We start from the raw sequence: 18,849 nt of genomic DNA, 5'->3' as shown, positions 1-18,849 counted from the left end.
TAGAATTCGGGCCACGGGGCCAAGTCCTTGTGGCCGCACCGCACCCCCCTCCCTGTGGCGTTTCCGTCCTGCCTCCCACCTGATTGAAGCTGCCATCTTGACCCCATTAATGCTCCTTTCCCATTGCTCCACTATTTTAAAGGGGACGGTCGAGGTGGGAAGCCTACTACGAAGAAAAACGATCTACCTCCCCCATGGTGAGAGACTGCTGGAAATTAGGGGCTAGGCCAGTTGGGCTCCAAATTCCCTCCCAGCTCTGCCATTCTGTATTCTAAAGGCCCAGCTCTGCCATTTTCTAATCTAAGGTTCTTCCCAGCCCTGGCATTCCGTGTTCTAGGGGCCCTTCCAGCTCCCACCAGTCTCTATTCCAAGATCCTCTCCCGGCTCTCCCATTCCGTGCTCTAAGGTCTTTCCAGCTCTAACATTCGGTGTCCTTCCCAGTTCCGATAGTCCGAGTTCTAAGGCCCATTACAGCCGGGATACTCTCAGTTCTAAGGTTCCTCCCGGCTCTACCATTTTATGTTACATTACAGATTGTAAGGTCCTCCCAACTCCAATGCTCCTTGGGTAAAAGAAAGAAGCAGGAGATGAGTTTGAAGCAAGCTGACTTTTCTCACGTCACAGAGCAGCGGAACCAGGAGAGAGCCGAGTTCGAATCACAATTATGGCACTAACTGGTGTGGGACTTCTGACGGGGAGGGTCCCCTCTCTGTACCTCAGTCTTCTCATCTTGAGAATGGAGATGAGAACACGTGCCCCCCTTGCATCCCTGGCCACAGGGAAGAAAGCACAACATCGACCGTTATTAAGAACTGAGCTATTAATATCATCGTTAGCAGGCCGGAGAGAGCCCGGCCATCTGTTTGTGGAGCTGTAAGGCGGGGAAGGTAGGGTCTGGGGCCCCCGCTGCTCAGGTCAGAGGGAAGCGGCCCGCCTAGGAGCAGCTGCAGGGGGGAGGCCGGAGTGCGGGAGCACATCCTGCCCCGGGAAATGCCTGTCAGTAGCTTTCTAGCGGCTTCCTGCTTCCTCCTTCAAGGATTCCATCTCCCACTGCATGTCCCCCGCACGCCCCCTGCTCTGCCCGAGCTTCTGGCGGGCAGCTGCGTCCCCCCCACCCCCGGCGCGGGCCCACGTCACCAGCCTCTCGGGGCCACGGCTGTCCTCTCCTCATTGTTCTCGGGCCTTCTCCGCATTCCTAGGCTGATGAGGGGAAATGCCTAGAGCCCCCCCCACTCCAAAGAGGGGTGCTTTGGGTCCCTGCCCCTAAGGAGGGACAAGAGAGCGGAGAGGCCCGGCAAGGCCGGCTGGGGCGCCTGCACGTGCTGTGGGGACAGGATTACTGGGGAATAGTTGGGGTGCTCGGGGGCCGTGTGCCCTGCCGGGGCCGGCCAGGGAAGATGCTCCACATCCGCAGCCCTTCTGCCTTAGCTGGGGGCTGCCCCATAGTGTGGGCAGTGTGGTCGCTGGGGCTGAGCCGTAGAGCCAGGGACCTCAGAAAAGGGGACAAAGGACGGTCCTGAAAGGGGCCTTAGAGGTAGAAAAAGGCCCACGGCCGGGGGTGGAAGAGAAGCGTGACATGCGCAAGGTCACACAGCAAGTCAGTCAGTGGCAGAGACGGTGGGACAGGGCGTACTCCTCAAGGACGGGAAACCCAGGTTCAGAAAAGTTTGGGAATTAGCTACAGGCTTTTGAGGAAGGTCATCGATTGGAGCTGAAAGTGACTGTTAGACCGTGGAGGTCAACTCCTTTCATTTGACAGATAAGGAAACCGAGGCAGAGAGCGGTTAAGTGACTTGTCCAGTGTCTGAAATAAGTAATCTGAGGTAAAATTTGAATGCTGTAGTGGATGGAGCGCTAGGCCTGGAGTCAGGAGGATCCGAGTTCAACTCTAACCTCAGACACTGACTAACTGTGACCCTAGGCAAGTCACTTAACCTTGTTGCCCTTAGTTTCCTCTACTATAACAAAAAAAGAGCTGAAGAAGGAAATATTGAGCCCCTCCCAACACCTTTACCAGGAAAACCCCAAATGGGGTCATGAAAAGTTGGACACGACTGAAAAAACGAACAAGCGCGCAGCCTTGCCCTACAGCAGATTGCAAGCTCCTTAAATACAGGGACTTGTTATTTCACCCTCGTGTCCTCTAGCCCGAGCCCAAAACCCCTTGCACGTAACGCGCTCCCAACTCGTTTCCCTGAATTGAAATTGAGTCGATGTTTGATTTGGAGGCAGGGGGCGGATCAGGAAAGGTTCTAGAGCATGGACTGCTAGTTGAGGAAGATGTCAGAACACCTAACTTCTAGTCCAAGGTTCTGCCATTTATGTCACATGTATCCCTTTCCTCTCCCTGATCCTCCATCAGTAAAAGGGGGAGATTGGACTAAGTGTTCAAGGCCCCTTCTGACATCTAGCTGATGGCCCTTCCATCTGGACTTCCTGGCTGTGTGGCCACTGCCAGGACGCTTGGGCCCTCCGGATCCAGGCCTGGAACTCGGGAAGACAGGGGCAGCGACACCTCGGGCACCTACCTCACTGTCATTGGGACAATCAGACAGGAGCGTGAGGCACTTTGCAAACTCTGAAGCACTTGGCTGAGTGCTAAGGATGCTCTGCCACCATTTTGGGGTCCTCTGACTCTAAGTGTGCCGGGGGAAAACAGGAAGCACAAGGGCCAGGGAGGGAGCACTCAGGCCAGGGAGGGAGCACCCAGGCCATGGAGGGAGCACCCAGGCCATGGAGGGAGCACCCAGGCCAGGAAGGGAGCACCCAGGCCAGGTAGGTGAAGAGAGCCCCGGCTCTTCTCCTTTCTATGTCCAAGACCCGAGGGAATGAAAAGCAGAGTCAGGGGACCTGGATTCCAATCCTGACTGCTAGTAACTGCAATGTGACCTGGAACAACTTCCTTCTCCTCCCTGGGACTAAATGGAAGGATCGGATCCCCTTCCAGCTCCTTCTAGAATCTTCTAAGCCTACTGATTCTGGCCCCGCAGGCCCCCCTAGGCACAAAGGCACCTCAAAGCAGCATGGGCCCCCGGGTCTCTAGCAGAGGGGCCCCGCTAGGCTGGCTAGACTCGGGTCCAAGCCGCCATCACACCGCCAGGCATTGGGTGAGTGACTGAATCAGCTTCAGAGCCATCCGCAAGGTCGCGACCATGACTTCGGTCGGTCTTTGAGAGGGAAGCCCAGAGCAGAGGTCGTCAGGACCAAGGACAGCCCCAGGCCACCTGTCTGCCCAGAGAGAGGTGGCAACCGTTGGGCTCTTCTGGCAGAACCAGGCCACCAGAGACCAGTGAGGTGCCTGCCCAGGACAAGCCCACCCGCCGGCTCTCTGGGAAGCTGTTCCTGAGTCCCAGCTACCTGCTGGCTCATGTCCCGCCCTGGCCTGAAAGGGTAGCTGTCCAGGCCCGCTCTGGGGAGGTATCGGCAATGACTACTTAAGGCAAATGCTGGCACCCGGGGCAACGTCCCCAGCTCCATCACTGTGGCCACTCGGTGCCCGGTGCCGTTCCTGTAGAAACACAGCGAGGCCATTTCTGTAACCCAGGCACTTCCCAGGACTGCTGTGGGGGGGGGGAGTAATCCTCAGAGGTGTCACTATATCCCTCATGCCCTATGGCCACTCGTGGAGGCAGCCCCTGGGCACCGTTAGCATGGCGATCCCACTCAAAGATGTCTTATTCAGCCAACACGTATGGAGTACCTACCGTGTACTAGGCACTGAAGGGGGCCGAAGACATGACTGAGGTGCAATAGAAAGGATTTTGTGACTCTGGAGACAGAGGAGCCGAGTTCAAATCCCACCTGTCACTACATGCGTGACCTTGGACGAACCCCTAAATTCCCCCGGGCCTCAGACGCCTCATGTTGGACCGGAGAGTCTCTCAAGTCCCTGCCAGCTTCAGGATCTCGTGTGTGATCGGGGGCAAGTCCCTTCATCGGGCTGCTCCTTAACTTCTTCTGTAGGATGAGGCAGTTACACTAGATGGCCTTGGAAGTCTCTCCCAGATCTATGATCCTGTATGGGACTCACTAAGCCAGGTTATGAAGGACTTTGAACACCAAACAGAATTTTATATTTGATCCTGGAAGAAACAGGGAGCCATCGCAGGTTATGGGATGGGGGGAGTGGGTGGGGTGGGTGATGTAGATCTTGAGGAAGATCACTTTTGTCAGCTGAGTGGAGAAGAGACTGGAGTGGGGTGAAAACTGAGTCAGGGAGCTCCCACCAGAAGACCCAGAGCAATAGTCTGAGCGTGGGGGGAGGAGGGCTTGGGACCAAGGCGGTAGCAATGTCGGGAGAGGAAAGGCCGCCTTCGTGAAACGTTACCAAGTTAGGACTGACAGGCCTTGGCAACCGTTTGGATCGGCCCCTCCTCTGCAACTGACAGTCGTAGAGACATCGAATGGGGGCAGTGAGAAGTCAAATGACATGCCCAAGGTAACACAGCCAATATGTGTCAGAGGCAGGGTTTCCCATCTCCAAGGTCAGCTCTCTAGCCACCCCATAGTGCCATCAGCTCAATTCAATAGGAATAGGGGATCAGAGGCCGGCCTGTGATTTCACCAATATAGAGAACTCCCTCATAAGGAAACTTATGCCCAGTGCAGGGCAACTCCTGTTCTGGATCTTAAAGACTTAAAGACTTAGCAAGAATACAGTGAGGACGTATGCCCAGGCTCACAGAGGCACTATCTGACAAGGGAACCTTTTGGACTCACATCTTCCTTTCTAAATTTCTCTCTCTTCCCTCTCCCCCGTTTCTCCTTCCCCTTTCCCACCCTCTTTTCTCATTCTCTCTCTCTCTCTCCCCCTTCTCCCTCTCCCTGCTTCCCTCCCCCCCCCTCCCTCTCTCTCTCTCTCCCCCTTCTCTCTCTAATCACCTCTCTCTCCCCCGCCTCTCTCTCCCCATTCCTTGTCCCTGCCTCTGTCAATGAATACACACATACATATATCAAGAATATGTTGGCAAATGTCTACCAACCAACCCTCCAAGGAAAATAAATATAGAGGCACTCTTTGCAGTTGGAACTGCCTGATTACCATTTCCTCCATCACTTTCTTAAGTCTAGACAATCACCAAAACAATAAATCAAACGCTAATGTGACGCTTTTGCCGATTTCCCAGATAAAAAAGTTCTCGGTGAGAATTGAACAGTCGGATCCCGGCAAATTGGCTGCAGGACACCCCGTGAACAGAGCACCTTACGGGTTTTGTGCTGTTCGATCAAAAAGACGACGAGGATGTTTTAGAGCAGAGGGAAGGGATGTGGTCATACCATGTTCCGCTGTGCCAGATACCCACGCAGATGGAGAGCTCTAGAGAACATAATTAATCAATTAATCAACAAACATTCACTGAATGTCTACTGGGTGCCAGACACAGAGTTCAGTGATGGGAATGCCAAGTTAAAAATAAAACAGTCCCTGAGTTTAGATTATATTCCTGGAAGAGACCTAACGAGAGAGATCATCTAGTCCAACTCCCATTTTAAAGAGGAAGAAACTGAGGTGAAGGGAAGGGAAGGGATTTATTGAAGATCTCCTAGCTAAGAATGATCAGAATTTGAATTCAGGTCCCTCTGACTACAAAATTAGCGCTCTAGAAGAGGCAAGATATGAAATCCGGCGATAAATGCCTGCCAGAAATTTAGATCGGGGAGTCTCTCCCCGAGCTCCCTTTACTCTGGGGGATCAGTAAAGGGATGGAGGATTTCAGCCAACAGATGTGAACTTTTCAGACCAGATGTGTGAAAAAGAGAAACAGCTGCAAGTGCTGGCTAAGGAACCTGTTTCGTGCCCAGGAGAGGAAGTAGAGACACTTGTTGCCGGAGCCATCCCAGAAGAGGGGTGGAAAGACAATCAAATTTATCTTCTCGGTCTATTTGCTACATTGACACTCATGCCCTTCCTCTCCCAGATCCACTCTTTTCCTCTAGATTTTTATGCCTCTGCTTTCTCCTATCTTTCTGCTTCTTTCTTTCTTTTTTCCTTTCCTGTGTGGCAATTGGGATTAAATGACTTGCCCGAGGGTCACACAGCTAGTAAGCCGTAAGTTTCTGAGGTCGGATCTGAACTCAGATCCTCCTGATTCTAGGGCCAGTGCTTTATCCACTGCAGTGCTATCTGGCCGCCCCCTTCACCTAGCTTTCCGACCATTCCTCGGTCTCTTTGGCTGACATCACCCATATCTGCCTACCAGCACCTAACCATATCAGAACTGTGTCAGGAACTTCATCAGCTTTCATGGATTCAATGCTCCCCTCTATGGAGCTGACTTTCAGATCCATATATCCAGCCCCATAGATCTCTCCCGAGCTTTAGCTCCCTATCACCAGTTGCCTATCAGACGTTTCAAACTGGATGTCCCGGAGACATCTTAAACTCAATATATCCACAACTGGACTCCTTATCTTTCTCTTTTAAAAATTCATTTTCTTTTCAGTTGCAAATTCTCTCCTTCCATCTTCTCACTTCCTACCCACCGAGGTGAAAAACACAGCCCGTTACAAATATATATCATAACCCTAACCCTATAAATAAATTTCTGCATTAGATACATCCCCCAAAAAAGAAAGAAAGAGAAGAGCTTATGTTTCATTCTGTACTCGGAATCCATCAGCTTTCTTTCTGGAGGTGGATAGTATGTTTTATTAGGAATTCATGATCTTTCTCCCTAAATCCCATCTTCTCCCAAATTTCCCTATTTCTATGGAAGATATCATCTGAAAACGCCATCTGCATCCAGAGAGAGAACTCTGGAGACTGAATGTGGATCAAAGCAAATGATTTTCACCTTTTCTTAGTTGTTTGTTTGCTTGTTTTGTTCTTTCCCATGGTTTTTTCTCCCTTTGATCTATTTTTCTTGCACAACATTACAAACGTGAAAATATGTTTAAAATAATGGCACATATTTAATCTATATCAGATTGCTTGCTGTCTTTGGGAGGGGAGAGGGAAGGGAGGGAAGGGGAAAAATTCAGAACACAGAGTCTGACAAAAAACGAATGTTGAAAACAATCTTTACATGTATTTGGAAAAACAAAATACTCTTGAAAAAAAAAGAAGAGATCATTATCCTTTCAGTCTCTGAGATTTGAACCTTAGCATTATCTTGGCTTTCTCACTCTCCTTTACTCCAGGTGTTCAGTCCCATCTTGCCGTTTCTACCTCCACAACGTCTCTCACATCTAACCCTTTCTCTGCGCTCACGAGGTCGCCTCTCGGGGAGATTATTCCAATGGCCTCCTAATTGGTCTCCCTGGAACAAGTCTCTCCCAACTTCAGATCAACTAGTCAACAAGTACGCACACATACCTGCGCCAACCTTTCCGTCGGCCAGTGCTTTCCCATCCACGTTCTTATATACTTATATACCTTCTTTCTTCCCCATCCACCATGGATGTGGGGACACCATATTCTACCCCCATACGCCAAAATCCATCTCCCACCTCCAGGCCTTCTTACCGGCCATCCTCCATATGGAAGCACCCTCCCTTCTTGCCTCATACTTTCCTTGGTATATACTTGCATTTGTTCGCTTTATGTGTGTACTTGTTTCCTCCATTAGGACGGAAATCCCTTTCGAGTAAGAATCTATTTTTTGTCCTTGCATACCTAGCGCCTCGCACCATCCCTGGCATGCTGTTGCCATTTGGATTCATGGATTTATTGGACTGGGGTGGGCATTTGTTTTCTTGGTCTGGCATGAGTCTGAGGCTCTGCCAGCAGGGGGCATCCACTCATTCCACATGGACTTGGGACTAAACCAAATGACAGTGCAATTTAGAGCTTGCGAGACAGACAATCAGCGCATCTCCAGATATCCTCACGGGAAGGAAGGCCTGTAGCTGGACGGTGGCTCCCTCTACCCCACTCCCAGGCTTGGCTTAAAGACTTCGAAGAATGAAGAGCTCACGGCCTCACAGGCAGCCAGGCCCGCTCTTGGACAGCTCCGGTTAGGCCGCCAAGCCTAAGTTTTCATTAGTCTGTGTGCCTTCTGGCCACGGCACCTGCTTCTACCTTTCCAGGAGTGGTATCTATTGTGGGAGAGAAAGGGCACTGCATGGTGCATCCCAGGGCCCGAGCGGGATCCAGGGGCTTCTGTTCTCACCAGATCTTCTCAATAAACAGTCTTTCAGATTCACAGTTATGATTGCTAACTATATTTCCCTCCATCTTGTTCCTTTCTATTTATACTTCTCTCTCTCTTTGCCTCTCCCCCTCCCGTCTCTGTCACTCTCCCTGTCTCTCTTCCTGTCTCTCCCCTCTCTGTCTCTCTCTCTCTCTTTAATTTATGCTAATTGGTTAAAGGAAACTGGGACACTAGTCACTGAAGGGTATTGATGATATAAAGGCGATACTAATTATAACTAGTGATTGATAATGGGGCCCCTCTCTGGGTCTCAAAGCAAACCAGGCTTTGTTGAGGATGGAATTAATACTAGCAGAGAAGAACTCTGAAACTCCTCAGGGGCCCCCTAGATCCCCGAGAAAGAGATGTAGCGCCAAGATGCCAGAGGGAAATGAGAATTTCTGCTGAACTCTCCCAACCTTCTAAACATCTATTAATAAATATGTCAAATCAAATTTTCTTTTTCTAAATTACCAAATATGTAATTTATTAATAACAATATAAAAAACAAAGATTATGTGTAGCACTTCAGCTGTGAGAAAGATCGCAGCCAGTGTCATATCAAAACTCTCCTATAATTGCAGATGAATTCTCTTCAAGTCCAAGGACACAGTTCCATCTCATTTAGTTTATTTGTGATATTCAACAAAGTTTCTTCATGAGAATTTTTTCTTTCTATAAGACAAACATTGCGATAGTTTCTTTTTTTATAGCTTTTTATTTACGAGATACATGCATGGGTAATTTTTCAACATTGACAATTGCAAGACCTTTTGTTCCAACTTTTCCCCTCCTCCCCCCCCCCAGATGTCAGGCAGTCCCATACATTTTAAATATGTTAAAGTATATGTTAAATACAATATATGTATACATATCCATACAGTGATTTTGCTGCACAAGAAGAATCGGACTTTGAAATAGGGTACAATTAACCTGAGAAAGAAATCAAAAATGCAAGTGGGCGAAACAGAGGGATTGGAAATGCTATGTGGTGATTCACACTTCATTCCCAGAGTTCTTTCACTGGATGTAGCTGGTTCTATTCATTATTTAACAAATGGAACTAATTTGGTTCATCTCATTCAAACCAAATTTTTGACAGAAAATTACAGTGACTCATTTTTCTAGCCCAAGACAGCTTAGGAAGACAAAAAGAGAAGTCTGTGGACACTGGGGTGGGGGCTGGCAGGGAACCCATTGTGGCATGGTGTAAGATGTACCAGCTGTGGGACTTGGAGACAGCTACAACAACAATAGAGGCACCAGGAGTGCTCAGAGATGGTACTGGGATTCGATATTTAGAGATTCTAGGGAATCCCTGTGCTAACACTGGACATAGGAACAAGTATCACTTGGCAGGTCCTTTGACCATTGCCCGGTTATGGATCACAGTTTCAGGGCCGAAGGAAGCAGCTATGGTCTATAGTCTTGAGGAAGCAGAGGTCCTGTCTGAGTGTTATAGACCAGATGCACAATGACCAGAACTCTCTCCAGATCATACCACCACTGAAGACCTATAAACTTCCAGATCTAGCTACAGAAGTTCAGGCTAGCCATCCTCCCAAGAGATGAGCAGAGCCCAACTCCAACATAGTTAAGACAGAGTTAAGAAATGGACTGGAAAAATAAGCAAGCAAATAAAAAAACTAACCACAAAAAGAAGCTCAAGAAGACAAGGATGTAAAAATAACTAAAAGCAAAGCCTCAAAGAAAAATGAATATTGGATATAACCCCCCAAAAAAATTCCTAGAAGAGCTTAAAGAAAGTGATTTTTGCAAAAAGAACCAAAATAAATTTTGAACCAAGTGATAATGGTAAAGGAAAAATTAGGAAAATAAATGAGAACGGTGCAAGAAAATTATGAAAAGAAAGTTAACTGGTTGATAAAGTATTAAAAATAATAAGGAAAATAATTACTTAAAAATCAGAATAAGCCAAATGGTAAAAGAGACACACAAAACCTCACTGAAGAAAATAACTCCTTAAAAATTAGAATTAGTCAAATGGAAGCTACTCCCTCCACGGAACATGCAGACACAGCGAAACAAAGTTAAAAGACTTTAAAATAGAAGCAAATGTGAAATACCTAATCAGAAACCCAACTGGGCTGAAAAATAGATTAAGGTGAGATAATTTGGTAATTATTGGACTACCTGAAATCCATGATCAAAAAAAAAGAGTGGGGACATCATATTTCAAGAAAATATAAAGGGAAACTTCTCAGATATCATAGCTCTAGAGGGTAAAGTAGAAATTGAATGAATCCACTGTTCACTTCCTGAAAGAGATCCTAAAATAAAAACTCCCAGGACTGTTATAACCAAATTCCGGAGCTCCCAGATCAAGGAGAAAATAGTGAAAGCAGGGAATAATTCAAATACCATGGTTCCATAGTCTGGACGACACAAGATTTAGCAGCTATTACATCAAAGGAATAGAAGGCTTGAAATATGATATTCTGGAAGGCAAAGGAGGTAACATTATAACCAAGAATAACCTACCAGCCAAACTGGATAGGTTTCCCCTAGTGGGGAGAATGGATATTTAATTAAATAGACAACTTTTAAGCATTCCTGATGAAAAGATCAGAGTTGAATAGACAATCTGGCATTCAAACTCAAGAATCAAGAGACGCATAAAAAGGGAGACACAAATGAAAAATCACAAGGGACCTAATAAGGTTAAACCATTTAGATGACTATATACAAGTAACTCCTGAGAACTTTATCATTATTACGGCAGTTAAAAAGAGTCTACTTAGAAGACATGGGTATGAGTCTGTTGTGCAGCTATCTTTGCATGTATTTTGAAAAATAAACAGATATTATTTTAAAAAGAAAAAGAAAAAACTTCCCAATTAAACATCCAATTAGAAATCCTGAAAACAAAAGAAGGCAATAATAAAATGAAAGTTTAAAAAATGGACTAATGAATAAAACTAGAAGTTGTTTTTTATGAAAAAAGCAATAAGGTAAGTAAACTGTTGGTTAATGATATTTTTTAAAAGAGAGAGAAAGAAGAAAACCAAATTACTGGTATCAAAAAGGGAAATGGTGAATGTACAACTAATGAAGATGAAATAAAAGTAATTATTAGGATCCATTTTGCCCAACGATGTGCCAGCAAAACTGACAATCTAAACCAATTGGATGAATAGTTACAAAAATATATTGTCCAGATTAATGAGAGGAAATTATTTAAATAATCTTATATTTAAAAAAGTGGATTGAACAAGTCAAAAATAAGTTCCCTGATACAAAAAACCCGAGGATCAAATTGATTTACAAACAATTCTACCCACATTTTAAATAACAATTAATTCCAATAATATATAAATTGTTTAAAAATAGACAAAGAAGGAGTCCTACTAAATTCCTTCAATGATACAAGTATGCTTTTGGTATCCAAACCAGGAGTGCAAAATCAGAGAAAGAAAATTATACATCAATTCCTCTAATGGATGTGGCTTTAAAACTTTTGAATAAACACTAGTCAGGAAATTACAGTAACATATCACAAAGATCGATTCATATGACAAGGTTGAATTTTTATCAGGACTTAAAGGCCATGGGCAGATAGATGGCACAGTGGATAGAGCACTGGCCCTGGAGTCAGGAGGACCCAAGTTCAAATTCAGCCTCAGACACTTAACACTCACTAGCTGCGTGACCCTGACAAATCACTTAACTCCAATTGCCAGGCTGAAAAATACTTTAAAAAATTTTAAAGGAATGCAAGGCCAGTTCGATATTAGGAAAATTATCAGTATAATTGACCAAATCAATAATATAAACAAGTCATAAGATAATGTCAATGGATGAAAAGCTTTTGACAAAATATAACAACCATTCCTAATAAAACCACTAGAAAGCACAGGAATAAACGAAGCTTTTCTTTAAATGACAAATAATATCAATCTAAAACCAAGAGTATTTTCTTTAATGATGGTAAACTAGAAGCCTTCCCAATAAGATCAAGCATGAATTAAGAATGACCATTATTACCATTATCCAATATTATCCTAGAAATGCTCATTTATAGCAATGAGAAAAGAAAAAGAAATGAAAATAATAAGCATTAGCAATGAGGAAATGTGGCGGACTATCCGAGCACTGTCCAAGGCTGCCAGAGCCATACTCACCAGTCTTTGGAGCCCACCTGTATACACACAGAGAGGAGCCGATCAGAAGGTGCAAATAGCCTAAAAGTTATCTCAGTAGGGGTTCGCAGGAAGCAAAAGCGAGAGAGGGCAAGGACAAGTGTGGGTACATCCAGCTCAAAGCTGGTTATGCTTCCTCTCTTCCAGGATTACTCCGTGCCCAGCCCACTGCATAGGTGGAGCCACAGAAGGAAGACACCTGGAGTTAACGCTGCATCCCAGGTGGAGAACTAGCAAGAGGACACACTCCTCACCACCTCAAGGAATCTATCAGCAGTTCCTTTAACACCTGCAAGACACAATCTCCTGCCTCAGAGGCCAAGCCCTTTGTTAACTCTATAGAGAGTTAACTAAGAAACTAATTATCATATAAATTAACAACTTGAAAAGTTGCAGGGTATAAAATAAGGCCACACAAATCATCAACGTTTCTATGTGCTACCAACAAAACCCAGCAGGGAAAGATAAAAAGAGAAATTCCATTTAGAATAACTGCAGACAAATATTTGGGAGTCTACTTGCCCAAACACACGCAAGAACTCTATGAATTACAAAATTCATTGTAATTACATCGCAATTACAAAAGACTTCACACAACGACAGACCTAAATAATTAGAAAAATATTGATTGTTCCTGGGTAAACTGAGCTAACATAATAGAAATGGCAATACTATCTAAATTAATTAATTTTTTCCAGTGCCACACCGACCAATCTACCAAAGAATTATAAAAAAAAATCATAACAAAATTCATCTGAGAGAACAAGAGGTCAAGAATATCAAGAGTATCAAAGAAAAAAAAAGTGAAAGAAGGAGGCCTAGCGATACCAAATCTATATTGCAAAGTCATAATCATCAGTATGATTTGGTACTGGATAAGAAATAGAGTGATTGATCAGTGGAATAGATTAGGTATATAATATATAGAAGCAAGTGAGCCCAATAACCTAGTGTCTGATAAACTCAAAGATCTCAACTATTGGAGCAAGAACTTTGTTTCTGACAAAAATTGCTGGGAAACCGGGAAGTACTCTGGCAGAAATAAGGCATCGACCAACATCTCATACCGCATGCTAAGATAACCTCAAAATTGGTATATGATTTAGGCATAAAAGGTGATATCATAAGCAAATTAGGAGACCCTGAAAGAAATTACTTGTATTAGGGAAGAGTTCATGACCAAACAAGAGCTAGGGAAATTTACAGGAGGTAAAATGGATAATTTTGATTACATAAAATTTAAAATCAACAAACTCGATACAACCCCAAAATGATGGACACCCCCTCAGCTTCCAACTCTTGCCCACTATAGATATTTTTGTTAATTTGTTCCTTTTGCTTAATTTAAATATTTTTGTTCTTATGAATCCTTTTCCTTTTTATTTGATCTCCTTGAGGTTAGGCCTAATTATAGTATCACAGCTAGGTGGCACTACAGTGAATAGAGGACTGGGCTTGGAATCCAGGCAGATTTATTTTCCTGAGTTCTAATGTGGCCTCAGACACTAACTAGCTTGTGTGACCCTGGTCAAATCACTTAATCCCGTTTGCCTTAGTTTCCCCATCTATAAAATGAGTTGAAGAAGGAAATCCAGTATCTTTGTCAAGTAAACCCCAAGGGGGTCATGAAGGGCCAACATGACCCAAAGAATTGAACAATAACAAAGTGGTATTGCTGGGTCGAAGGGTATGCATAGTTTTATAGATCTCTGGGCATAGTTCCAAATTGTTCTCCAGAACGTCACAGCTTCACTAATAATGCACCAGTTTTCCCATATACCCTCCAGCATCTTTTTTTTTTTTTTTTTTTTTTTTTTTTTTTTTTTTTTTTTTTTTTTTTTTTGCTGAGGCAATTGGGGTTAAGCAACTTCCAGCATCTGTTTTTTCTCTTTTTTTCCCATTGTTAGCCAATCTGGGGTGTGAGTTGATACCTCAGAGGCTTTTTAAAAATATGCATCTCTCTGTTCATTAGGGATAAAGCCAACGATAAAGGGGTTTTGTAGGGTTTCCAAGATCGGAACGCTTGTCCATAAGAGGCCAGCACTTCAACAATGGGCTGTAGATCACAGCCTCAGAACAAACTATTACTCTTTTTAGTTGGGATCATCCTCCTTTTTGAGTTCCCAGAGGATGAGTATCACAGCTTCTTTCTTTGTATTCTCCCTAAAGTGCCCAGGAGAGTGCCCTGGGTTGATGAACTATGCATTTGTTTGTTTTAATTGTTCCTGGACAAAAGAAAGGGGGCAGTTTTCTATGACTTTGCTCTTGAAATTGAGGCATGGGCCATGAATGAAAGTGGAATGGGCTTTACAGCTCTTAGGGCATGATATAGAGCAGAGAATAGGGGTTCTCAAACTACAGCCACAGGCCAGATGCGGCAAGTGAGGATGTTTATCCCCCTCATCCAGGGCTATGAAGTTTCTTTATTTAAAGGCCCACAAAACAAAGTTTTTGTTTTTACTCTAGTCCGGCCCTCCAACAGTCTGAGGACCCCTGGAATAGAACTTTGAACTTGGAGCTTGGAACTACATAGGACATGAAATTCAGAACTTAGGCCCCAGAACATAGGGTATAACACTTGAACCCTGGAATTAGGGCCAAAAAACCCTGGAAGGTGGAACCTGAAAATATATAGGACTTAGAACCTGTAATTTGGTACTTAGAAATATACAGAACAGGACTTGAAACTGGGTACAGAATTTGGAAACTAGAGCTTGGAACCATATGGGCATAGAGCTTGGTATGTGCAGCTTGGAACCTGGGATTTTACTGAGCAGAGAACTTAGAACTCTGTGGCCTATAGATATTTTCTTCTATTAATTAATTAATTCATTTTTATTGTGGTAAGTTTATTTTTAATACACATTGCTTTATGAATCATGTTGGGAGAGAAAAATCAGAGCAAAAGGGAAAAACCACGGGAGAGGAAACAAATAGCAAAAAGAAGGGAACAGAGGATGTGATGATTTACATTCAATCTCCATAGTTCTTTTGCTGGATGCAGATGGCATTTTCTGTCCCAGGTCTTTTGGGACTACCTTGGATCAGTGAACCACCAAGAAAAAACAAGTCTTTCCTAGTTGATCATCGCACATTCTTGCTGTTATTGTGTATGATGTATTCCTGGTTCTGCTTGTTTCTCTCGGCATCAGTTCATGTAAATCTTCTCAGGCCTTTCTAAAATCAGCTTGGTCATCGTTTTTTATAGAACAATAATATTCTATTATCTTCATATCCCACAACTTATTCAGCTATTTCCCAACTGCTGGGCATCCACTACTTTCTAGTTTCTTGCTACTACAAAAAGGGCTGCCACAAACATTTTTGCACATGTGGGTCGTTTTCTCTCCTTGATGATTTCCTTGGGATGCAGACCCGGTAATGGCACTGTTGGGTCAAAGGGTATAAACAGTCTGATAGCCCTTTGGGTGTAGTTCCAGATTGCTCTCCAGAATGGTTGGATCAGTTCACAGTTCCATCAACAATGTATCAGTGTCCCTGTTTTCCCACATCCCCTCCAACATTTATCATTATTTCTTCCTGTCATCTTAGCCAACCTGAGAGCTGGGAGGTGGTACCTCAGAGTTGTTTTAATTTGCATTTCTCTGATCAGTAGTGATTTAGAGCATTTTTTCATATAATTATAAATGGCTTTAATTCCACCATCTGAAAATTGTTCATTCATATACTTTGACCATTTATCACTTGGGAAATGACTTGTATTCTTATACGTTTGACACGGTTCTTTCTATATTTTAGAAATGAAACCTTTATCGGAAACACCGCTGTAAAGATTTTTCCCCCAGCTCTATACTTGCCTTCCAATCTTGTTTCTGTTGGTTTTGTTCGTGCAAAACCTTTTGAATTTAATGTAATCCAAGTTGTCCATTTTGCCTTTCATAATGTTCTCTAGTTCTTCTTTGGTCATGAATTCCTCCCTTCTCCAAAGATCTGACAGGTAAACCATCCTTTGTTTCCTAACTTGTTTATGGTATCGTCCCTTCTCATCCTGAAAATATTTTCAATCCCCCTCTGCTCAGAAGTGCCACCCCGAGTTGCTTGTCTTTGAGAGTCAGTAATGCTCGCAATTTGGGCCCGTGTGTGAGAAGAACTCTTTTCAGTTCTGGGAAAAGGGAAAAAAAGATAATTTGGCAGACCTAGAGTGAGGAGCCCCTTCTCTAAGCTAGGGTTATATTAATCTCACTGGAACAGGGATATAATAGGCCGTTCCCCCCCACCCCCAGCCCATCTTCCTGGTCCCAGGCCTTAGCATATAATATTACGAAATGCCAAGGTGGGTGGGTGCGCCCAGGAGACGGCTCCTTGCCCCATTTTTCAGCTCCCACTCCTTTCAGGGTGGTCTTTAGTTTATCCTCCCCTTATCTTGCTACGTTCCTCCTGCCGGCTGAAGTCACGGGTAACAGAAGGGGAAAAAGGAAATCCTGTTCACGAAGCCAGGGGTCTAGAGACAGCAGGAGCAACAGCCTAACACAGTCCTTGTCGGTTAGACCTCTGTCAAACCACCCGAAGTGGAGGGGCCCCCAGCAGCCCCAATTGGAACCTTTGAAAGCAGACCCCTATCTCCTCCCTCCTAGTTATAGCAGGGACATCCCCCAACACACCAGACCTACTGCTTGTGTCCTGGCCTGAATAATCCTAAGCACTCACACTCCCAGCCCTTTCTAGGATTTACATATGGGAACCCAAGATACCCAGAGGTGGGATGATCAGCCTGGAGCACACAGTCATGGACAACAGAAAAAGGCCTTGAACGCCCCACTTGGGGCTCTTCCCCACTCTGAGACCCGATTTCTTTCTTTAGAACAAAGCTTCTTCAACTGTGGGTGGCAACCCCCTATGGGGTCCTGTAACTGAATGTGGGGGTTATGAAAAGTTTGGCACATATACAAGGTATCGAATATTCCCCTAAAATGTAATTCTTTTTCCCCCTGAGGTAAATGGGGTTAAGTGACTTGCCCAAGGTCCCACAACTAAAAAGTGTTAAATGTCTGAGGTCATATTTGAACTCAGGAACTCCTGACTTCTGGGCTGGCACTCTATCCACGATAGCGCCACCTATCGGCCCCTAAGATATAATTCTTTATGTAAAATGAACCAGCACGCCCATCTCGTTAGTACACAGTCTTGCTTTCATCTTTAATAAGTGGTAAAATTATACGTCTCCCAAAGAATTGTCTCAAAATAAATTTTCTTTAGGATTTATCGTCAGCAAATGTTTGATTTGTATACCTATTTTCTAGACCTAGATCCCCGGGTCACATAAAAATTTCTTAGGAGAAAAGGGGCCCTGAGTAGAAAAAGTTTAGCAAGCTCTGGCTTAGAAAATCAAGGTGTTCGACCAATTGACTCCTTAAGACCTTTCTCATATTTCCAGTGATCTATATAAATATTGTAGGGATAAGGATAAGGCCTAAATGTGTGATCTAGGATTTTGCAGATTATCTTCTTAGATCCTCACAAGAACCCTTTGAGGTAGGTGTTATTAATCCCCATTTTCCAGTGAAGGAAACTGAGGGAGGCAGAGGGAAATGACTCGCTCGAGGTCATGCAGCTAGTAAGTGACAAGGAGGTCAGCTTTGAATTCGAGAAGAGGAGCCTTCCTGACTCTAGACCCAACATTCAAACTTCTGCAGGCGGTATCTGGGACTCCTGGAGGAGAAAACTCCTACCAATAAAGGTCGGCACCTTCTCTCTAACTCTATAGCTCGTTCTTATGTTTCTGTTCGTACTTTTACCATGTGTTATTTTTGGCGCTGAGGTTTTCTTCTGGGAGAAGAGGGGAAGGGAAGATGCTCTTATTAAGCACCTACTGCGTGCCAGGCACTGTGCTAAGGGCTTTACAAATATTATTTCACTTGATCCTCACGACAACACTGAGAGGCAGGGTTATTGTTACTATTAGCATCCCCATTTTACAGTTGAGGAAACTGAGGCAGACAGAAATCCTCTGATCCTCTTACTCCATTTTTCAGGAGAGGACATTGAGGCAGACATAATCCATCTGATCCTCTTATTCTATTTTTCAGGAGAGGAGACCGAGGCAGACAGAAGTCCTCTGATCCTCTGACTCCATTTTTCAGGAGAGGAAACTGAAGCAAAAAGAAGCCCTCTGATCCGTTTACTCCATTTTCAGGAAACAGGCCCAAACGACTTGCTCACAATGTCCCAACACCAAATTTGTTCTCTTTTTTTTTTGAGATGCAGTCTCCCTCTGTGGCCCAGTAGCCACTCACGAGCCAATCCTAGTGCCAATTAACACGCAGTTTTGACCTGTTTCATTTTCCTGGGCTGGACTGGTTTAGCCCCTCCTTATGCAGCCCGGTAGCCCCTTGCTCCCAGAGGCTAGACATATGGGTGGGAATGTCCTAAGAATTGGCCCTTCTGGAGCTCAGAAGTCGAGACCCCAGTAGCCTCAGTTTCCCCCAGTTTCCAAGTTCAGCGGTAAGGGCCGCCACATCTGACTCCAAGTTTCTCCAATTTTTATGGATTCTTTTTCTATACGACTGGCACAGGCCCTGCAACCCCCACGAGATCCA

This window comes from Antechinus flavipes, chromosome X (assembly GCF_016432865.1).
Source record: "Antechinus flavipes isolate AdamAnt ecotype Samford, QLD, Australia chromosome X, AdamAnt_v2, whole genome shotgun sequence".
NCBI classification, from domain to species: domain Eukaryota; kingdom Metazoa; phylum Chordata; class Mammalia; order Dasyuromorphia; family Dasyuridae; genus Antechinus; species Antechinus flavipes.
This window is presented reverse-complemented; position numbering follows the sequence as displayed.